Source organism: Caretta caretta, chromosome 2 (genome assembly GCF_965140235.1).
Source record: "Caretta caretta isolate rCarCar2 chromosome 2, rCarCar1.hap1, whole genome shotgun sequence".
Classification (NCBI taxonomy): Eukaryota; Metazoa; Chordata; order Testudines; family Cheloniidae; genus Caretta; species Caretta caretta.
In genome coordinates, this window is record NC_134207.1 from 6,490,477 (window position 1) to 6,511,662 (window position 21,186).

General features: G+C 48.2%; 1 long non-coding RNA gene across 1 annotated transcript; it reads right to left on the reverse strand.

The window, feature by feature from the left end:
- Positions 1-15,604: 15,604 nt before the first annotated feature.
- On the reverse strand, positions 15,605-20,855 carry LOC125632900 (uncharacterized). The gene is made up of 2 exons (XR_007355443.2): positions 19,988-20,855; positions 15,605-17,085 (listed from the first exon to the last, which is right to left on the reverse strand). It is a non-coding gene; the product is annotated as an uncharacterized LOC125632900 (long non-coding RNA).
- Positions 20,856-21,186: the final 331 nt, after the last annotated feature.

A 21,186-nucleotide genomic window follows, 5' to 3' on the forward strand; every position in this document is an offset into this window, starting at 1 on the left:
TTTTGGTAAGGAAGCTGTTAGCACTCAGATACTTGGGCTTGTCTACATGAACAATTAGGCCAAGGCAAGCTGGGGTGTGAAACTTCTCTGCACTGTGAATCTACTGTGTACTCTGCTGATGCACGTTAACAGTGTTTTAGAGCACTTCGATGTCCTCCTCTGTGGGATTAGCTCAAATGAACTAATGAATTGTTCAGTTGTTCATGTAGACAAGCCCATAAGGTGATGAGGGCCGTATGACTAGATGATCAGATACAGTATGTACAAAAATGACAAATATGGCAGCTAGACAGATACATATTATTATTTCTCTGTAGTAGTAGTGCCTAGGATACCCAGTCTCGGACCAGAACACAATTGTGTTAGGCATTATACAAACACAGAACAAAAAGAAAGTTCCTGCCCTGAAGAGCTGAAAATTTAAGCATAAGACACGAGCCAACAGCTGCGTACAAACAAGGTAGCACAAAGAAACAACCTTCTCTACCTTTTCAGGCAACTATACTAGGTGTCTCAACTTCTTCACCCTCCTGCTCCCACAGCCTGTGGCCTCCTCCACTCCTTATCTTGGGCCCCAGTTCAGCAAAGCATCGAAGCGCATGCCCGAGTGCTTTGATGAATTGGGGCTGTAGAAATGAATTTCAGGTTCCAGGCCGGGTGCAACGTCATGTTCCGCCTCCTCATCCATTGCGTACAATCAGCAGGAAGTGCTCCGAATCCCAGAGCATGACAGCTTATTCAGGCTCCGTTGTAGGACAGGGTTGAGTCCAACTGGCTTGGAGTTGGGAAGCAATGGTGCATGGTGATTCCTCTCTTTTGCATTCCTGATCCTTCCCTATATCTCTCAAGACTAATCATCATCATCAATAGTTTCCTCCCCATTGGGGTCTCTTCCTGGCTATCTGAGGACACATGTCTCGTTCACCACTGTACGTCCTAGAGACAGGAGGTCCAGAGAGGTCTGCCAATCACTACAAACCAAGGAAGTTGTGCAGTGGGTACAGGATTTCCTTTCCCATGACCCCCTGAGCTCTCCTTGGCCAAGGCTGGCTCAAAGGATGGGGGCCCATGGCTCCAGATCTCTCTCCTGCCCCCAGCATGATCCACACCAAGTGCCTGCATGGGCTTTTGCACAAGCCAAAGGCAGAAGAGCCTCTGACGTCCCAGCACAGAGCATGGCCCCAGTCAAGGATAGTCCAGGTTCCAGAACGATTCAGAACTCTGCTGAGATGGCCAACAATGGGGGCCAACTGATACCAAATGTGATAGTGGATTTTGTGATGTACCTATTTGCAACACTGGAGGCCAAGTATGGGATGCACCTAGACACTGAGCTGTCTTCCCACCCTTCGACTTGGGCTAAGTCTTCACTGCCAAAGAAGGTGTGCTTTTACAGCAAGATGATAATAATAAAATAAAATAATATAAATAAATAAATAATAACTAATACCCAGCTCTTTTCATCAGCAGCTCTCAGAGGGAGCTCAGTATCATCATACCCATTTTACAGATGGGGAAACTAAGGCACAAAGTGGTCCAGTAATTTGCTCAGGGTCAGAGTTGGGAATAAAACCCAGGTCTCCTGAGTTCCAGTCCAGTGCTCTATCCACTATCTCACTGTGAAATCCTAATAGAGCCAACCCACTGCAGTTTTTACTTCAGTGTAACTAGCTGGGTTCAACCCCAGCTTGAGGGAGTGGGATACTAGCTACATGAGTTGAAAATCTGCATGTGCCTTGTCTCCACTACAGAGGCAGATTAAAGTCACCTGGGGCCCTGGGCCAGAGCAGGTTGGGGGGGAGCCCGGTGCTGGAACCATGACCCTGCTCCACCCCTTCTACCTGCAGCCCTGCCCACATTCTGCTCCTTATTCATGTAGACAATTGTTCATGTAGACAAGCCCATAAGGTGATGAGGGCCGTATGACTAGATGGTCAGATACAGTATGTACAAAAATGACAAATATGGTAGCTAGACAGACACATATTATTATTTCTCTGTTGTAGTGGTGCCTAGGATACCCAGTGGCCCCGCCCTTATTCCATCCATAACCCCACCCCATTCCACCCCTTCACTGCAGCGCCCCCCCCCCCACTTCCCCCTCCCAGAGAATCTCTGTGCCCCCACCTCAGCCCTGGGGTCAGGGCAGGGGGAGATTTTTCCAAGAGCTCCAAATTAGCTGGGGTAATCTGCCACTGCTGCAGTGGGATTTTGTAGTGATATTGCTAAATTAATTTAGCTAGCCTGATTCAAATCTTTTTGGCAGTGAAGACAGCACTGCTGTCTCCACACTCTGTGCAGTGTGAAGGAAGCTGGCACGCCTTCTGTTTATGCTGTAGCTACTCCGGAATTTCCCAGACTTTGAAATCTGAACTCCCCTTCAGGAAAATTAAACCAGTCCTAGGACTGGAAGGGACCTCTGGGTCACTGAGTCCAATTCCTTGCTATCGCTGGCCACCTCTTCAGTTAGGGGCCCATGCCACCAGCCATGTGTTGTTAGCGGCCTATCCATCTATCTTCTGAGGCCCCTGCCCCTCCATGGCATGTGCCCCACACTTTGGGAAAACCTGGTGTAGATCTTCATATTATTTTTCATGTTTATTATGGCAGTGCCTATGGACCAATCACAGTCTGGGCCCCTCTGTGCTAGACACTGTACAGAGTAGTAGGCACTCTTGCCTTAAAGAATTTACAAGCCAAATAATATGATCCTTTCTCTTTTTTGTTACTTGCTTTAATGCGTAATAAAATAGCTAACCATATCAGCTTGTAAGCTACCATCATTGGCATCTGAGTTAGTACCCGTTGATGGGAATGGGGTAATTCAGAGCTATTGTTTCAGGCTCTCTGCAAACTCAGGCAGACATCAGTTATATTTGTTTTGCACTTCGAAGTTTTTCTTTGCAGCCACAAGAGCTAATGCCTTAAAACAAAAAAGCTGAGACTGGAGAACAGTCAAGAGGTCTATCTGGGCCCCCCCCCACACCATTTCCACATGACACTTCTTCACCTCCCATGCTTTGGGAAACCCTCATCTACCCTATGGGGAAAGGAAATTTCCATCATCATCCTCATCAGCCTGGCACCTCTTCCCAACACGACAAATTTACTGCCAAAAATATTATGTCAGACGATGCATTTGACATGAATGTGCCAGCTGAAACGAACAAAACTGGTATTTGGGTGAGACTAACTATCTCCTTAATCAAGCCATAAGGAGGAGAAGCATTCAACCAATTTTTAATTTTAACCAGAAGACTCATAGGGCCAGCTGCTTTGGCACAAGAAGGAACAATCTCATATCTACCCATGGGAGCAGCTGGTTTTTCTTCTCTGGGGCTGGCTTCTGCTGGGATACTATTAGCTGAGGAATGTTTTGTTTGATTTCCAGCTAACTGCTTATCCCCTGTCTGTCTCTGCCCACATCGTGGTGGTCAGACTGCAACCCACAGCACTACTATGACTCAGAGATCCCAGCAAGGCACTGAGGGCCCCATCACTTCTTCCAAGCCTAGCATGGACTAGCCATCATGTCCCTGCCTACTGCTTTGCTGAAGGGTCAGGACAGTGCAGCCCAGCGCTGCTGGGACTCTGAGGAGGACAGGGATAGGTTATACAAGCCTTGCACCACCCAGGAAGGAGATCCTATTAGCTCAATCAGCCCCTCCTGAGGTGGCTGTGGGAGGAGTCAAGCCTGGAGGGAGGGGACCTCTTGTGCTAATTACTTAACAGAAGGCCTGGTGGAAGCTAGGGCACATCCAGAGACAGTCTGCAGAAAGAACTGGCTGGAGCCAGGATCTATCCAGAAACTGCCTGTTGCCAGGGTCTCCTTGGGGGAGGTAGGCCTGATGAGGGACTTTTATGTTTGCCATGCTTCCTACTGTATGGGTTTTCCTTTTGGACACAGCAGATTGAGTTTGTTGCCCTGCCCAGGCCCTGCTTAAGTTCAGCCACGGTAGCCAGTGGTCACCAGCAATCAACCTGTGTTGATCTGACTCTACCAGCACCCACACAGGAATTTGCCATAGGATCCGAAATGACCCAGCCACACAGCCATACCCCTCTTAACTGATTTTAATAAACTGGCTGTGAATTTACCTCAGCCCACTGTTCCCCTGATCAACAGCTGGGGCTTTCTCCTTCCTTGCTGGTGCTAGGGGAGTGTGCTGTGCAAACAGTGAAGGGGGCCTGGGGATGGTGCCTAAGAGTACCTAGCATGGTTCTGGGTTTTCATTGGACCAATATAGCTTACTGTTGTGTACTGCAATTGGGCTTCTTGGGATCAGCTTTTTACCTAGAGCAGTGGTTCTCAACCAGGGGTACTCAGCGAGATATTTGCCTACTTTTACAACAGGCAACATAAAAAGCACTAGGGAAGTCACAGAATCGTAGAAGATTAGGTTCCAACCCCAACTAAATCATCCCAGCCAGGGCTTTGTCAAGCCGGGCCTTAAAAATCTCTAAGGATGGAGATTCTACCACCTCCTTAGGGAACCCATTCCAATGCTTCACCACCCTCCTAGTGAAATAGTGTTTCCTAACATCCAACCTAGACCTCCCCCATTGCAACTTGAGAACATTGCTCCTTGTTCGGTCATCTGCTCCCACTGAGAACAGCCCAGCTCCATCCTCTTTGAAACCCCCCTTCAGGTAGTTGAAGGCTGCTATCAAATCCCCCCTCACTCTTCTCTTCTGCAGACTAAATAAACCCAGTTCCCTCAGCCTCTCCTTGTAAATCATGTGCCCCTGCGCCCTGATCATTTTAGTTGCCCTCCGCTGTACTCTCTCCAGTTTGTCCACATCCTTTCTGTAGTGGGGGTCCCAAAACTGAACGCAATACTCCAGATGTGGCCTCACCAGTGCCAAACAGATGGGAATAATCATTTCCCTCAATCTGCTGGTAATCCTCCTACTAATGCAGCCCAATATGCCATTAGCCTTCTTGGCAATAAGGGCACACTGTTGACTCATATCCAGCTTCTCATCCACTGTGATCCCCAGGTCCTTTTCTGCAGAACTGCCGCTTAGCCAGTCACTCCCCAGCCTGTAGCAGTGCATGGGATTCTTCCGTCCTAAGTGCAGGACTCGGAACTTGTCCTTGTTGAACCTCATCAGATTTCTTTTGGCCCAGTCCTCCAATTTGTCTAGGTCACTCTGGATCCTATCCCTACCCTCCAGTGTATTTACCTCTCCCCCGAGCTTAGTATCATCCGCAAACTTGCTGAGGGTTCAATCCATCCCATGATCCTGATCATGAATGAACATGTTGAACAAAACCGGCCACAGGACCGACCCCTGGGGCCCTCTGCTTGATACCAGCTGCCAACTAGACATCAAACTGTTGATCACTATCCATTGAGCCCAACTATCTAGCCAGCTTTCTATCCACCTTATAGTCCATTCATCCAATCCATACTCCTTTAACTTGCTGGCAAGAATACTGTGGGAGACCGTATCAAAAGCTTTGCTAAAGTCAAGATATATCACATCCACCGCTTTCCCCATATCCACAGTGCCAGTTATCTCATCATAGAAGGCAATCAGGTTGGTCAGGCATGACTTGCCCTTGGTGAATCCATGCTGACTGTTCCTGATCACCTTCCTCTCCTTCAAGTTCTTCAAAATGGGTTCCTTGAGGACCTGCTCCATGATTTTTCTGAGGACAGAGGTGAGGTTGACTGGTCCGTAGTTTCCCGTATTCTCCTTCTTCTCTTTTTTAAAGATTTAAAGTCAGTACAAACTAAAATTTCATACAGACAATGTCTGGTTTATACTGCTCTACATGCTATACACTGAAATGTAAGAATATATATATTTTGTTTGATTTCTTTTATAATTATATGGTAACAATGAAAAAGGAAGCAATTTGTCCGTAGTGGTGTGCTGTGCCACTTTTGTATGTTTATGTCTGATTTTGTAAGCAAGTAGATTTTTAAGTGAGGTGAAACAAGACAAATCAGACTCCTGAAAGGGGGACAGTAGTCTGAAAAGGTTGAGAGACACTGACCTAGACTCTCAGCAACTCCCTGCCCCTCCCATCTGCTCTCTGCATAATTGGTTGCAATGCAAATAAGTAACAAATGCAGCCTCTGGGATTCTGGAATCCAGGGTTCTGGAATGCACCCCTACAGCGAATGCTAAAGGGGACTGCAAGGCAGGCCACGTAGATCTCAATCTCCATTGGCGTGGTGGTTGCCCGTGCAGCACTATGTGCCGAGACACGTAGCCTCCACAGGCTGCAACGCTAAACATGAGAGCAGTTGCTGCTTGCCCTGTTTGAAGTAAATTAAAGCCCAGACCCCGCGCTGTAAGCAATGAGAATTTTGCCACCTAGCACATGCTTCCAGTTAAATAGAAATGGATTTTCTTTTTGGTTTCTCTTGACGAACTATGGTTCAAATGGAAGGAAAAACAGGTCATCTACCCCAATAGCATCTGGTTGAGCTAGACTAGACTAGATCTTTTAGAAAGATGTGCAATCTTGATTTAAAGATTCCAAGGGATGGAGAATTGATCACATCCCTTGGTATGCTGATCCAGTGACTGATTATCCTCCTGGTTAAAAATGTGCACCTCAATTCCAGTTTTAGATTTCCTGACTTCAACTTCCAGCCCCTGGATCTTGTTCACCAGACTAAAGAACCCGTTAGTGTCCAATGACTTCTCCTGGCACAGGTAATTATAGCTTGTCAAATAATCTCTTAAACTTCTCTGCAATGCACTAAATAGATTGTGCTCCGTTAGTCTCACTTCAAGGCAGATGTTCCAGACCTCGAATCATTCTCTTGACTCTTCTCTAAACCCTTTCCAATTTTTTAACATCCCATTTGAAGTGTGGATGCCGGAACTGGGCACAGTAGTCCAGCAATGGTCTTGCCGATGCTGCATTTAGAGGCACTGAATGGGAGATTAAAATTATACTCACAACATGATGGGATCTGTTGTCTAAAGCCATCCTCAAGTGATGCTACAAACCACACAATGGCTTTCTAAAAATACCTTGTTGATTTCAGCAAGAGGCCACTCAGATCTTGCAATGTGTGTGCCTCCAGCCTACATCCAAGGGGATACTGTGAGAGCCGAGAAGGTTCCCTCAAAGAAACGCAGACGCAAATAAAATGTTAAATGCTACTGGCAGTTTGGGTTTTGTAACCACTCACCGAGCAATATTTTATATGCAAAGGAACAAACGAGCGCTGATTGGAGTGGCTGGAACGGCTAATGCTGTGACTGGAGATTTATTACTTTTCAATGACCTTTTTGACAATCTAATATGTTCATCCAAGTGCTGCATCCACGAATTTACCATCCTGGCTTCCACCCCTCCACTTCCCCTCCCATCTGTCACAGATGTAACTAATGAACTTACATCTCAGCCAGACTCTTCATACTCCAGACTCCGGCAGCTGGACACTGGAACTCCAAGGAAAACTGCTAAATTAGCTGAGATCTAAGCAAGGGGAAGGAGTGCGAGGGAAAGGGAGCAGGAACAGACAGGGAAGAGGTTGCATCATGCTTGTCTGGGGTGAGATACTGCATTGAGGGACAGCTCATCCTGAACCTTCATGCATCCCCAGGTTTTAGGTGTGACCATGCCAAAGGGCTGAGCTGGGTATATGGAGCCCTGGAACTCCAGAAGTGAACTTCCATGGACTGTGCACCCTTCTGGAGACCTGCAGGGGTGCTCTTGTTCCAGCACAGGCTCAGCTTAGTGTCACGATAAAAATACCATTACCGGAGGTGAGAAAAACCTTTGTGCAATTTGAAGTATTCCTCCTTTAATGCCCAGTTCTCCATGCCGCTGGGTTACGGTGATGCACTCTCCAGGGGGCTGCACCTTGAGGGGCTGCTACCTAGCAATTGCAGCTCATGCAGAATGAGGCAGGCTACTCACTAGGCAGCCCTTGCTTCAGAAATCACCTTCCACTTGGGTTCTGAAACCTGCACGGACTATCAGGTGAATCCAGGCTGCAGTGCCGGGGTTGATTTTAGTATTTTTTCTTTATGCTGTGGTAGTGCCCGAAGGCCTCCATTGTGCTAGGCGCTGCACACATGCATAACAGACACGTCCCTGCTCCGAGGAGCTAACAGGCCAAGGATAAGATGAGACACAACAGTTGGCTGCAACAGCTAGAGGGAGCACAAGAGAGCAGTGAGAGGACTGAGGTTGGTGCCGTATCGGTGTAACTAGTACCATCCTGGCACAGGAATTGAACTGGGGATCTCCAGAGCTAAAAGGGTGAGTTAGTGCAGCTTGAGCTGAAAGGGTAACGCTCCACAGGTGGGGCCATAACAGCCTCACACCATCTGTGGGTTGGTACAGAGTGGGACATGTAAGTAGACTGGGCAGGAAGCTGTTTTCCCATCCTATGAAAATTCTCGAGATATCAAAAAAATTTCCCGTCCCAAATCCAGACAAAAAAGCCAATAGGTCACATTTTCACAGACCAAAAAGTCTGAAAAATAAATGTGGGTCAATCAAAAAGGTCTGTTACACTACTTTCAAAATGGTTTGTTTCGATTTCGTCCTTTTTTCTTCTGTTTAAACTGTTTTTTCAGTCTCAATTTACTAAACTTCCTAAACAAAAAAGTTGTTTTGCCTCAAAAAATTTAAACGTTCCCTTTTGAAAATGTCAGAATGGGACCTTGCAACAATTTCAAAGCCCTTTTTTTCCCCCAAAAAAGGTCGCATCGAGAGATCTGCCAAAATCTTCCATTTTGTGAACAGTTTCAACCATCGGCATTCGTCGGTGAAAAATGTTTCATCAAAAAATGCCCAATAAGCTCTTCCTGTCTCGCATACTCACCATTGGGTGATAACAGCATGTCAGCTGCCCAGGTTTGGTTGTAACCCTCACTGGCTTGGGTCCTCCTCTCTTGAAGGCCCATCTTTTTCTCTATGGAATACATCAGCTTTAGTGGCCAGCTAATACATCAGAGCTAAATGTTATAAACCAAAGTGAGTTGACTGGAGGGCATTGCATCTTGGACTCCCTGCCCCTCCTTTGGTGCACCACAGCTTAGATTTGACAGTCCCCAGGACATACTGCAAAACTCACCTGTTCTCTCACGCGTGTTCTGGGAAGTGGGATGAATGCTTGAGGTGGAGAAGTGGGAAGGATAAGAAACATTATAATACCAGCCTCAGTGAGGCAGGATGGCCCAGTGGATACAGCACTAAGCTAAGACTTAGGAGACCTGTGATCTGTTCTTGGCTCTGCTGTGGGACCCTGGGCAAGTCCCTTCCCCAATTGGTGCTTCAGTTTTGCCCTAGAAATAATGATACAGTTTTGTTTGTGAAAAGATCTCTTTGAGACCTGCAGCTGAAAGTGCTAAATCAGAGTGGGGTGTTGTTACTGCTGTGCAGGCATTTGTATTGTTGAGGAGCTCTGCATTAAGATTTACTGTATTGTACTTTGGGGGGGGGGGGTTGTTTTAAATGCATGGGGTGTGTTTAAAGTTTACACTGGTGCAACCGCAAATAAAAATCAATAAATATAATCTGCCTGCATTCAATCCAGGGACCCAGCAAAAGGGTTTGCCTGCAGGAAGGAGGAGGATGAACTTTCTCTATCAAATTCAGAACCTTCTTGGAATTTCGATCAAGTTTGGGTTCTGGCAGCAATCCTCCGGCATCCGTGCGTGTTTTGGTTTCAGTCGGGGCTGGCAACAGACGCACTTGCTGCCAGTGCCGAGAGGAAAGCTACTGACAATGTGTTTCTACCCTGTTCCAGTCTCTCAGCATATCTGCTCTGCGTTTGCATCTGCCCACCTCCCCTTCCCTGACTGTTTATTCATATCCTGCTCAGCTCCCTCTGCTGGGAGCTCTCCTCCCTCTCGTTCCATCTCCTCTAGCCCCTGCTAACTCCCAACGCACCCCCCTCCGAACTCCAGCACCAGTCTTCCTCTCCTGTACACGTCCAGCCCCAGACACCCCTTGTTCCCCTTGCCCTGCCCTCAGTGGCTGCTTCATCTCCTTCCTTTTCATGTGCCTATCTCCCTTCCTGGGAGGTTACCCTTCCTCGGTACCACCTGCCTGCCCAATCTCTGCCCCACCTTGTCCCACCACCCATGCCCTGTACACTGCTGGAGCAGATGTTTTACGCCCATGTCCTTGGCTTCCTCTCGTCCCATCCTATTCACCATTCTCAGCCGCTCTCTCTGGCACATTTCAGGTGACCTCATGCACTTCTGTAAATTCAGCTACATCCTCTATGTCGGTGACTCTCAAGTGTCCCTCTTCCTACCCCAATCTTTCACCCTCTAGCCGGTCACATGCTTCCTCCAGTCTCGCCAATCTTTCGCTGCCATCTTAAACTCGGTGGGTCAAACTCACCCCTGGCGTAACTCCACTGAAGTCCTGCATTCCCCACTCCCCAAGCCACGGACTAGAGCTCCCAACCAGCATCTCCTCCTTACTGCCAATCCATCCTATGCCCCCTCTGGTGGGGAAGAGCAACCCAATGGAATCCACTTCCAGATGCCAAACCCTCCTACGCCCCCATCCTACAGACCAGAGCTCTCCTCCTACACACTTCCAAAATCCCAGCACCCAAATTAGTCCTACAATGCTGCCTCCATGCCAAGACCCCCGACCCCACCTCACTGGAGTGGAGGAAACACACTGGATGTTTGTACAGTCATTCTCCTCCCTGCAGAGGCTCAGACCATTGTTTTTCCCCCTGAGCAGTGCAGCTGGAAGGCGAAAGTTTCCCTAAAGCTGAATGCTAAGTAAGCAATTCTGCTGCAACATACTCTGCTAATTTCTCCAGCAGGGGTCATTAAGTGTAATGACATTTGCTACAAAAGCACGGCTGGCTTCACTGCTTTGCCCAGGAAAAGGAACAGGTAATGACAAGTGAAAACGGTGGTGATTAGAGCAACAATACGGGTGAACTGGAAAGAGGCACTGGTTTAGCAAACCGTTGAATGTCTTCTGAAGAAGGCAGGGTCTTGTAAATAGCTGGTGCAATGGACTGTTGTGAAAACAGAGATGAGAAACAGCCAAGCGGGAGCTTAATTAGAATTTGCTGCAGTCAGGTAGGTCAGGGAACCAGAGCAGGGCTTATTGAATAGCAACAGAGCATTTGACCCCTTTGCTCTGGGGCTTTGGCGTTCAGGACTGGACTCTGTTCAGCCAGGGGCCAGACTGAGGTTTTCCCAGCAATCCCGTGTTGCTAAGCAGACGGAACACTGCATTTTGTACCAGCTCAGGGCCCAAGTCACCATTCCTAGGCAGAGTCACAAAGAGCCGGTTGAAGAGATTTTCTGGAATTTTGCAGAAGTTATTTTCCATTCCGTTGGCTGACGTTTCAAACACTTCCGAGCTTTCCTGTTGGCTCTGAGACAATGACCTGCAATAACCGAGCCTGGAGATCCCATTCTACATGCGGAGGCCCTCTGCTCCTGCAGTGAGCTCTGGACGGGGGCAGGGATCCATCCACACAAAGCTATTGCCAGGATGGAGGCTTATACGTCTGCAACCACTGCTGGGTTACAGAAAGGCTGAGCCCCTGGATTCAATGGCCAAACTCCCATTGGTTTCACTAGGACCGAGATTTGTCACTCCTGGAGATGGTTAGTGCCACCGGCGATGCTAGAGACTTTTGTGTATGTACAGCGCCTAGCACAATGGGTCCTGTTCCATAACTGGAGCTCCAAGATGCTGCTGCCGTGCAAGTAATGCAGTGCCACAATTCAGCACCCCTGGAGGTATTTGGACTGGCTGTATGCTCTACAGGCAGAATACCTCTAGCAGCTGCTCCCCTTCCAGACCTGTGCTTTCCCATGCCTTCGGTGCTTGCTTCTCCTCTTAGCCCTGGTCTGTCTGTCTAAATCCATATATAGCCCTCATCATTACCTTAGTGTCCGGCTGCCTAATAAACCCAGGACATAGACCAGCTTTTCTCCAAATCAGGTGTGATGCCTTCTTTTCCCATTTGAGTTCATCCACAGGAGCCTTTACTATGATCCCACAATTAAAACCAGCTTTTCCCCCAGCCGGCTGGGTGGTCTCTACTTATAGATTTGCTCCTGTTGTTAAATCACAACTCTCCAGCCCTCAGACCGATACATGGATGCATTTGGCTGATGAAACTGCCAGGGAAACTAGCAGTGTTTCTGCTCTGATATCATTTCCAGTGGCCTGGCTGTACAACAACAAACATGTAGCTAATGAGGCTCACTCAGTGCAGCAGCTGAAATCCCAAGGGAAGCTTTCGGAGCAGAGCAGGTGGCTAAAATAGCCAGTTTAGTGTTAGAGATAAACGGCAAGCAGGGGCTGCTTCCTCTTCTTTGCCCTCTTCTTTCTTCTTCAGGTTCCTCTGACATAATCCGTGTGATGATCCCAAAGCAATTGATGAATGTTAAATTGTCTTACAACACCCCCATTTTACAGAGGGAGAACCTGAGGCACAGAACAGTGAGGTGTTTTGACCAAGGACCCCGAGGGAATCAGTGGCAGAGGCAGGAATACAACCCAAATCTCTGGCCGCCTGCCCCTGTGCTTTAACCAGATTATCCCTCAGTTCAAAGCATTGTTATCTATGGCCCAGATCCTCAAAGGTATTAACTCCCATTGCAGGATTTGACCCTATGTTACTGCCCCTTCAGAGCCAGGAATACAACCCAAATCTCTGACCTCCTGCCCCTGTGTTTTAACCAGGTTATCCCTCAGTTCAAAGCATTGTTATCTATGGCCCAGATCCTCAAAGGTATAACTCCCATTGGAGGTTTTGGCCCTGTGTTACTGTCCCTTCACCGCTCCTGCATTTAGTGTCATTCTGTAAAGCAGTTAAGACTTACTCGGGTGGAGAACATGCTCGGAGGCCCTCCCTGCCTTCTCTGGACCATGTTCAGAGCCTTCAGCAGGAGGAAAATAGCTTGCGCTGATCTGATACTATGATGTATGTTCTCACTTGAGTTATCACCCTTGTACCTCTGGGTCTAAAGACAGCAAGTCTGCAGCCGCACAAACAATTTCCATCCATGTAGATTCTAAATCTCTGGTTTGTTCTGGATGACAAATGGGAGACTTAAGGGCTAATTACAGCAGGCCTTACAGCTGGAGTCACCAAATCAATAGAAACTCCTTGCTTCATTAAATAATCACAGCTGCCAATAGCTGGAGTGGCTCCTTCTGCAGGTGTACTAAAAACCTCTTGATTTGCTTGGTGTCTTGGTGCAAAGCATTTTGCAAGGAAGCCAGCTGCAAAGCTGCCTTTCCCTGCACCGAAGTAAGAGAGATGGAAAGAGAGAGCAAATTGGACTGCTTTGTCAGCTGTGCTGTATTTGCATGGGCTGGAGTCTGAAACAGGTGTAGCTCTTGCCTTTATTTGGAAGGTGATTAAGCTGATAAGGTGCGTGCTAAGGGCTGCTCAATATGCTGCCTAAACAAATGCTGGGGAGAGGGGCAGCACGTTGAGTCAAATTGTCTTAAAATGCTAATGACTCCTATTGCCCCTTCCAGGCACCGCTCTCAAAGTGCCTTAGCAACACTAGGCCTTGCAACATTGCTGGGAGATGTTCAAATATTAGGTTTCAGGGTAGTAGCCGTGTTAGTCTGTATTCGCAAAAAGAAAAGGAGTATTTGTGGCACCTTAGAGACTATCAAATTAGAAACAATTAAATCCTGTTCTCTGCATTTGCCTTTTTTCTGTTACCTCCATCTCTGGTATGTGAAAAACCTGGTATCTGCTTGAGTTCATCTGATCCTGCTGCTTATTCCCTACCTGAAGTCATAATTCTGCTGGCCATAATTGTGGCAGCAGCTAGTTACCATAGGAGGGGGGATAAACAGCAGGAGAAAATTATTTCTTAAGACAAACATCCTGTTTTCATGGAAATCTCCCTAATATAGGATGAAGCAGGGGAAATACAGAATATAGATGGTTTCTAAGCAGCAGGCCATTCCTGAGGAGGCAGCAAAAAAGGGGAAACCCCCACACAAAACTAACATTGTTGCTTCTTCCAGCTATAGCATAGCTTGGCAATGAGACTTAATATTTGTTTCTGTTTTAAAGCCGTCAGTGCTGGAGGTCTTGCTCTGTACATTTACAGTTGGTATTCTAGGTAGGAAACACTTTAATGTAGGCCAGACAACACCAGTTGCTTCAAAAATTTGTTAGTCTCTAAGGTGCCACAAGTACTCCTTTTCTTTTTGTTCAAATATTAGCAATCCCATTTTATAGATGGGAAAACTAAGGTCCATCCGGCCAAATTCATTACCGGTGTAAATGCACTGATTTCAGTGGGGTCACAGCAGGGATAAATTTGACCCATCTGGATTAGGACCCAGATTTCAATGGAAGTTGGGAGCATTAATACCTATCAGGATTTGGATCTTTCTCAAGGAAATATAGGGGCCTAATTATTAACAAGTAGTTATATTATGGTAGTGCTTAGAGGTCCCAGCTGAACCTAGGTCCTGGTTTGCTGAGTGCTGTACAGACACACAGTGAGAGACAGTCTCTGTGTCCAAGAGTTTACAGTTACACCAGTGACTTCAGCAGAACTATTCTCAGTATGGTAAGCACGTGAATACATCTATTGAGGCCCAGGGTCTCAATAGACAAAGACCGGGAGGGGAAGAGATGGGCCCAGGGTCACACAGCAGTTCAGGGGCACAGCTGGGAATAGAAATCCAAGCATCTTTAATTCCCCCTCTAGAGCCCATGTGACACCCGGTGGCCCATGGTACCTTATTATAGTTAAATACAGATACAGAAGTAATCTGCACATGAGCATGAATGTGGGGATTTTGCTCTGATACCTGCAAACCAAGCCATCCTCCTCCATTACGGATGGACAGATGGACACACACATTTTGCTATACTAATCCCAGACAAACCTGATTGGTCTTTGTGTCTCTTCTTCCCACGCCCCTCCATCACATCCATCACCTGAAAAAAACAAGCTAAGCTGCACTGGGGATGCTCAACGGCATTGGAAAGGGATGTGGCCCACTTGAAGTCGTCTTCTTAAGCTGAAAAATACGTGGAATGGAGTTTTCAAAGTGAGCAATGTGAGGGTCATTCTGGATTTTGTTAAAAGGCCTTTGGAAGTTTTGCTTTATTGCTGATGCTAAGAAGGGTCTTTGCTCAAATCAACTCACCTACTCCAGCCCCTTTCTTGCTGCACCCTGCTGCCTGCTGTCCCCCCAGCTTCAGATTCAGGTGTTGCTTTGTGGCTGCTGTTACTGGCAGCAGAGACATGGGGAGAAGGTGCCCTACCATAAGGCAGTAAAACTGACTACACGCTGAGGATCTGTTCTGCAAGTTGCCAAGCGCCGGCTGGCTGTGTGAAGTGATAAAGTCCCATTGCAGTAGAATTCAGGAGGCAGCTGGCAGCAGCAGGCCCAAAGGGCTGTTATAGCCAACAGCGGGTTTGGAACCAGGGACCTTCAGAACCTCTATAGCTGGAGCTAAAGGGGCAGATGGTGGAGTGGCCAGCTGTAGAGAGTGTGTAGATTACCCAGGTCCTTTGTGTAAAATTCCATTGTGAGGTAAGTGGAGGGAGATTGTTGCCGGCATCCAGTGCCGAGAGGCTGAACAACAGCTTGAGTGGTTCGTTACCCGGTGTGCTACACCCAATAATCACAACGGGGTGGAGAAGCAGAAAAGTTTATTTGCAGCTGCAAAAAGGTACAGGGAGAATAAAATCTCAAATCCTGCACACAGAGCAGGAAGTTACACAGGCTTTTATACATCCTTTTTCCCAGCATACTTATCCAATAGCAAGCTGCCCCAAGTATTCATATAGCCAGCCAATCCAGTTCCCAGCTAGTTCCCTGATTCTCTGTATTATTTGTTAAACTATACATAAAGCTGCTTTATTCAGCATTGTTCTTCCATATCTCCCCTGTTTGGCCTTGCTTAGTTTCAGGCAGTCTGACTCTGCAACATAGTGTTGCAGATTCTCAGCATAACTGCTGTGTGTGCCTCCAGGCGGGGGGGGCCAAGGACACTTGGGCCTAGTACGCAGAGCTGCTGCGAGTGCCTCCAGGCAGGAGGGGGGGGCCAAGGACACCGCGGCCTAGTGCAAGGGGGCTTCATCGACACTCGTGGTCTTCCATCCCCTCGAGTTACCTAGTGGCCATGCCCCAGTGTTCCCAACAGCTCCCCCCTTTGAGAACACTCAACAGCCTTGGCTCTGAGTTTTCTCACTTGGGCTTGCTACATTGGAGATGTTAACTTGACGGCAAGTTACATTTCCAAACCCCTTTTTTTGTGGTAAGATTATTTGTAAGTGTTTCCCTAAAAGGGGAGGAACCATTACACCCACACTGTTGGCCTCCCCTGTTGGTCTTTATTTAATACCCACCAGCCCACTGTGTAATAACACAGGAGCTCTTTCCCACAGGATGCCCATAGTGATCAGATTGGTTTTGGGTAAAACATAACACTCCCTCAGTGAGTACTGCAACTGAATACTCCTGGTCCTGATAGGTGGCTTGCTGTAAAGAGGTCTTGTTCCAGAACGGTGAGTCCGTTCTTTCCTGCTCTTTGGTGGTGGCTAATTCTGCTAGGGTCAGGGGCAGCATGTCAAGGGGCATTCCCGTTTTGGGGGATAGTGGAGTTGGAGCACATACCCAGCAATCAGTCTGGTTTGTTAAATTAGCAACATGGTGCGCAAGCAAAACAAAGGAGTTATGCTCCCGATATGCACAGTTTGGAAATACCAATACAGAGAATAACAATGTTACCCAATTAATTATGACCAGAGTTTTCCCAACCCAGGGTCTCCAGTACCTGGGTGGGCCCATTTTAGCATTAAGGTGCCCGCTATTTGTGTCTTTTAAACAGTAGCTTTAGCCCGAGATCGTCACTAGATGAGGAGTCAGCAGGTTGGACGGTCCACTGTCCTGCTGACGAGGGGGCTGTTACTGCCTTCAGACGAGAGTGATGGATCCAGTTCTTGTGTCCCTCGATCTTTGCCGCTGTATGAGAGATCAGCAGGACGGTATAGGGTCCTTTCCACTTTTCCTGGAGAGGCTCGTCTTTCCAGGTGCGAACAAGCACCGAGTCACCGGGCTGTAAGGAGTGAATGGGAGAGTCCAAGGGGAGAGGCTGGGAATCCTTGGTATACCTGTGAAGAGACAAGAGAACAGCAGACAGGGAACACATATACTGAGACAAAAAGCCATTACCCAACTCCCATTCCCCTGACAGAACCGGGGTGCCATTCATAGGCCATGCCCTTCCAAACATAATTTCAAAGGGACTGAGCCCTAATCTACCCTTTGGGAGAACGCGGATACGGAGTAGGACAAGGGGCAAAGCATCAGGCCATCGCAGTGAGGCTTCTTGGCACACTTTTGAGAGATGCCGTTTAAGGGTCTGATTGGTACGCTCCACTACACCACTGGCTTGCAGTCTCCAGGGCGTATGGAGTTTCCAGGGGATCTGTAAGGCATGTGAGATGCTTTGAATGATTTTTGACGTGAAGTGTGTCCCATTGTCAGATTTCATTCACAGGGGGAGTCCAAAGCGAGGAATGATCTCCTTAACAAACTTGAGGGCCACTGTTTTGGCAGTGCAGTTACGGCATGGGAAGGCTTTTGGCCATCCGCTGAACCGATCCACTATAACAAGGAGATATTTGAACCCTTGGGTCCGGGGAAACTCAGTAAAGTCTATTTGCCACACTTGTCCGGGGCCCGGAGTGGGTTCTAGGGCAGCTGGTGGCACAGGATGTCCCAGTCGGGGGTTATTCTTTTGGCAGACTAAGCAGTCCGCTTGTACCTGGGCAGCCAGGGGTCGGAGTCCAGAAGTGATAAAGTATTTTCCCATTAGCTGGATAAGTGCTTCCCTGCCAGCATGAGTGGTTTGATGTAGTTTCTGAAGCACTGGCCGGATTAGGCCCTTTGGTAAGAGGACCTTCCCTTCTGGGGAATGGAGCCATCCCTCCTTTTCCCAGAGACCGAGTTTGTCAGTTAGCTGTCTCTCCTCCCCAGAGTACTGAGGGGTTGGAAGCTCCCCTACTGATGGGATAAGGACATGCATATGGGCGTTCTCAGCCTGAGGGGATGGCAGGGTGGCAGCATGCTTAGCCTCTCTATCTGCCCGGGTGTTACCTCTGGCCACATCTTGATCCTCCCTTTGATGGGCTTTACAATGTACCACCGCCACTTCCGAGGGGAGTTGTACGGCTTCTAGGAGCCGGAGGATTTGGGGCCCGTACTTGACTGGGGAGCCTTGGGCTGTCAGCATTCCCCTTTGCTTCCATAGGCCAGCATGAGCATGCAGCACACCAAAAGCATACTTTGAATCAGTAAAAATGTTGACCCGCTTTCCTTTTGACAGTTCAAGTGCACGGGTCAGGGCTATTAGTTCAGCAAGCTGGGCAGAGGTCCCAGCAGGCAAACCTTCAGCTTCCACAGTGTCATGGAGGGTCACAACAGCATAACCCGCCCTCCTTTGCCCATTTATTACAGTACTGCTACCATCAGTGTACCACTCATAATCTGCATTTGGGAGGGGTACATCCTTTAAATCTGGACGGCTGGAGTACTGGACATCTATGATCTCTGAACAGTCATGTTTCTGTTCCTCTGTTTCTGGCAAGAGAGTGGCTGGGTTAAGGGAGGGGCAAGGCTGTAAGGTGACTTCAGAGTTCTCTAACAGCTTAGCCTGGTACCCAGCAATCCGAGCCTGGGTGAGCCAAAGCCCTCCCTTTGCATCGGACCATGTGGGGAGTATAGATTTGCATAACCCCTCCCAATGTTAGCTTCTTTGCTTCCTCAAGCACTAGGGCAGTAGCTGCGACCACCTGTAAACATGCCGGCCAACCCTTTGCAACCTGATCCAATTGCTTAGAAAAATAAGCCACGGGACGTCTCCATGCTCCTAACAGCTGTGTGAGCACTCCTAGGACCACCCCCCTTCGTTCATGTACATACAACTGAAACGGCTTAGAGAGATCCAGCAGGTCCAGAGCTGGGGCTTCCATCAATTTTCTTTTCAGGATTTTAAATGCCCTGTCAGCCTCTGGGGTCCAATAGAAGGGGCCATGATCTGCTCCTTTTACACAGTCGTACAGGGGTTTAGCCCACAGTCCAAACTCTGCGATCCATATCCTGCAAAAGCCTGCCATACCCAGAAAGGCCCTGAGCCGCTTACAATTATTTGGAGAGGAACTTGACAGATAGATTCCTTTCTTTTTTTTTCGCTTGAACGCTGACGCTCCCCTTGCCTTAGCTGTAACCTGATCCCTCTCCACCTCAGACAACAGGGTTCTCAGGAGGATATTACAGTCGTCTCAATCGGCTTGTGACTACTGAGGCACCCCTCAAAGACTGAAATAAACCTGCTTGCGTTCGTTGAGAATTCCCCAGCCTGTGTTTTAAAAGCTGCTAAGTCTATTGGATTGAATGGCACATAGGTGTAAACTTGCATAGTGGTAGCCTGACGTCCGTCTGCCCCTGGGCAAGCCACAACAGCCTCGGTAAGCAAAGGATAGAGTCCCACCGAGGGGGCAATCTCTGTAACCCGAGGCATCCTACCCTTATACGGTGGGGGTGTGGGGGCCGAAGGGGACACCGGCTCTGCCATTACAGTGGGGGTGGGGGTCTGGGGACTAACATTAGCTGCTACCGAACCAGTCGGAGTCAGATTACAGCGCTGTAAAATATCTGGTCGAGTACATAAAGTCAGAAACAAATGCGCATACATATGTTCATTCCATTTCCTTGTTCTCTGACAGAACAGGAGTAACTGAAGGATCGTGTTGTAATTAATTGACCCTCCTGATGGCCACCACTCCTGGTCCTCTAGTTGATATTGAGACCAGTCAACTGTACAGAATCGTTTTAATTGGCTCTTAGTCATCGGATCCGCACCAAATACCTTCCAGTTTGCTAGAATGCACTCTAGGGGCGTACACCGTGCCCTAACCTCTGAGCTCTGTCCCTGTCCCATACCTACAGGGTAACTCTGGGCGTCCCCAGGTTCCAACAGAGCATATAATCCGGATTTTAAAAGGTTCCTACCTTATCCAAGGGACCGGTTCTTCACCGTGGCCTACAGCTGCTCCTCCCCCATGTCTAAGGGACCGGTTCTTCACCGCCGTCCACAACAGCTTCTCCACTATATGAGTGCGTTGCACCGTTGTGCCCTCTGGGGTCGATCAAATCGCGTCTCCTCCGAGGCCCCCGATGAACTCACCGGTGCGCGCTGGGCGTCGGTTCTCGCCACAATCCTCGACCTCCAGGAGGGGTCCGGGCAAGGCTAAATTGCAGCCTCGAGCCCACCCAGGGACACCAAAAGCTGTTGCCAGCACCCAGTGCCGAGAGGCTGAACAACAGCTTGAGTGGTTCGTTACCCGGTGTGCTACACCCAATAATCACAACGGGGTGGAGAAGCAGAAAAGTTTATTTGCAGCTGCAAAAAGGTACAGGGAGAATAAAATCTCAAATCCTGCACACAGAGCAGGAAGTTACACAGGCTTTTATACATCCTTTTTCCCAGCATACTTATCCAATAGCAAGCTGCCCCAAGTATTCATATAGCCAGCCAATCCAGTTCCCAGCTAGTTCCCTGATTCTCTGTATTATTTGTTAAACTATACATAAAGCTGCTTTATTCAGCATTGTTCTTCCATATCTCCCCTGTTTGGCCTTGCTTAGTTTCAGGCAGTCTGACTCTGCAACATAGTGTTGCAGATTCTCAGCATAACTGCTGTGTGTGCCTCCAGGCGGGGGGGCCAAGGACACTTGGGCCTAGCACGCAGAGCTGCTGCGAGTGCCTCCAGGCAGGAGGGGGGGGGGCAAGGACACCGGGGCCTAGTGCAAGGGGGCTTCATCGACACCCGTGGTCTTCCATCCCCTCGAGTTACCTAGTGGCCATGCCCCAGTGTTCCCAACAAGATAATTGGCCAGAACCTATTAGGGGTGGGGCTAAAGACCTATAAAGCTTGCTCCAGTTGGTCTAGAAGTTCAATCAATTAGCAGAAGACTGTGCTAATTTGAGGGTTGGGCTGGGAGTTTGTGTTTTAGGAGATGTCTCTGGTCTGCAGATCCGGGAAAGTTTAAGGGCTGCAATTAGGCTTTATTTTTTCTGCCCTTTATGGGGGACTTTATAAACCTGTTATGAAGCTGGCATTGAAATCTTCGTAATTTAATAGCATGCTTCCTAAGGGAGTTTTAAAGGGCAAATCATGTATTTTTTTCTATATATATTTTTTAAAATC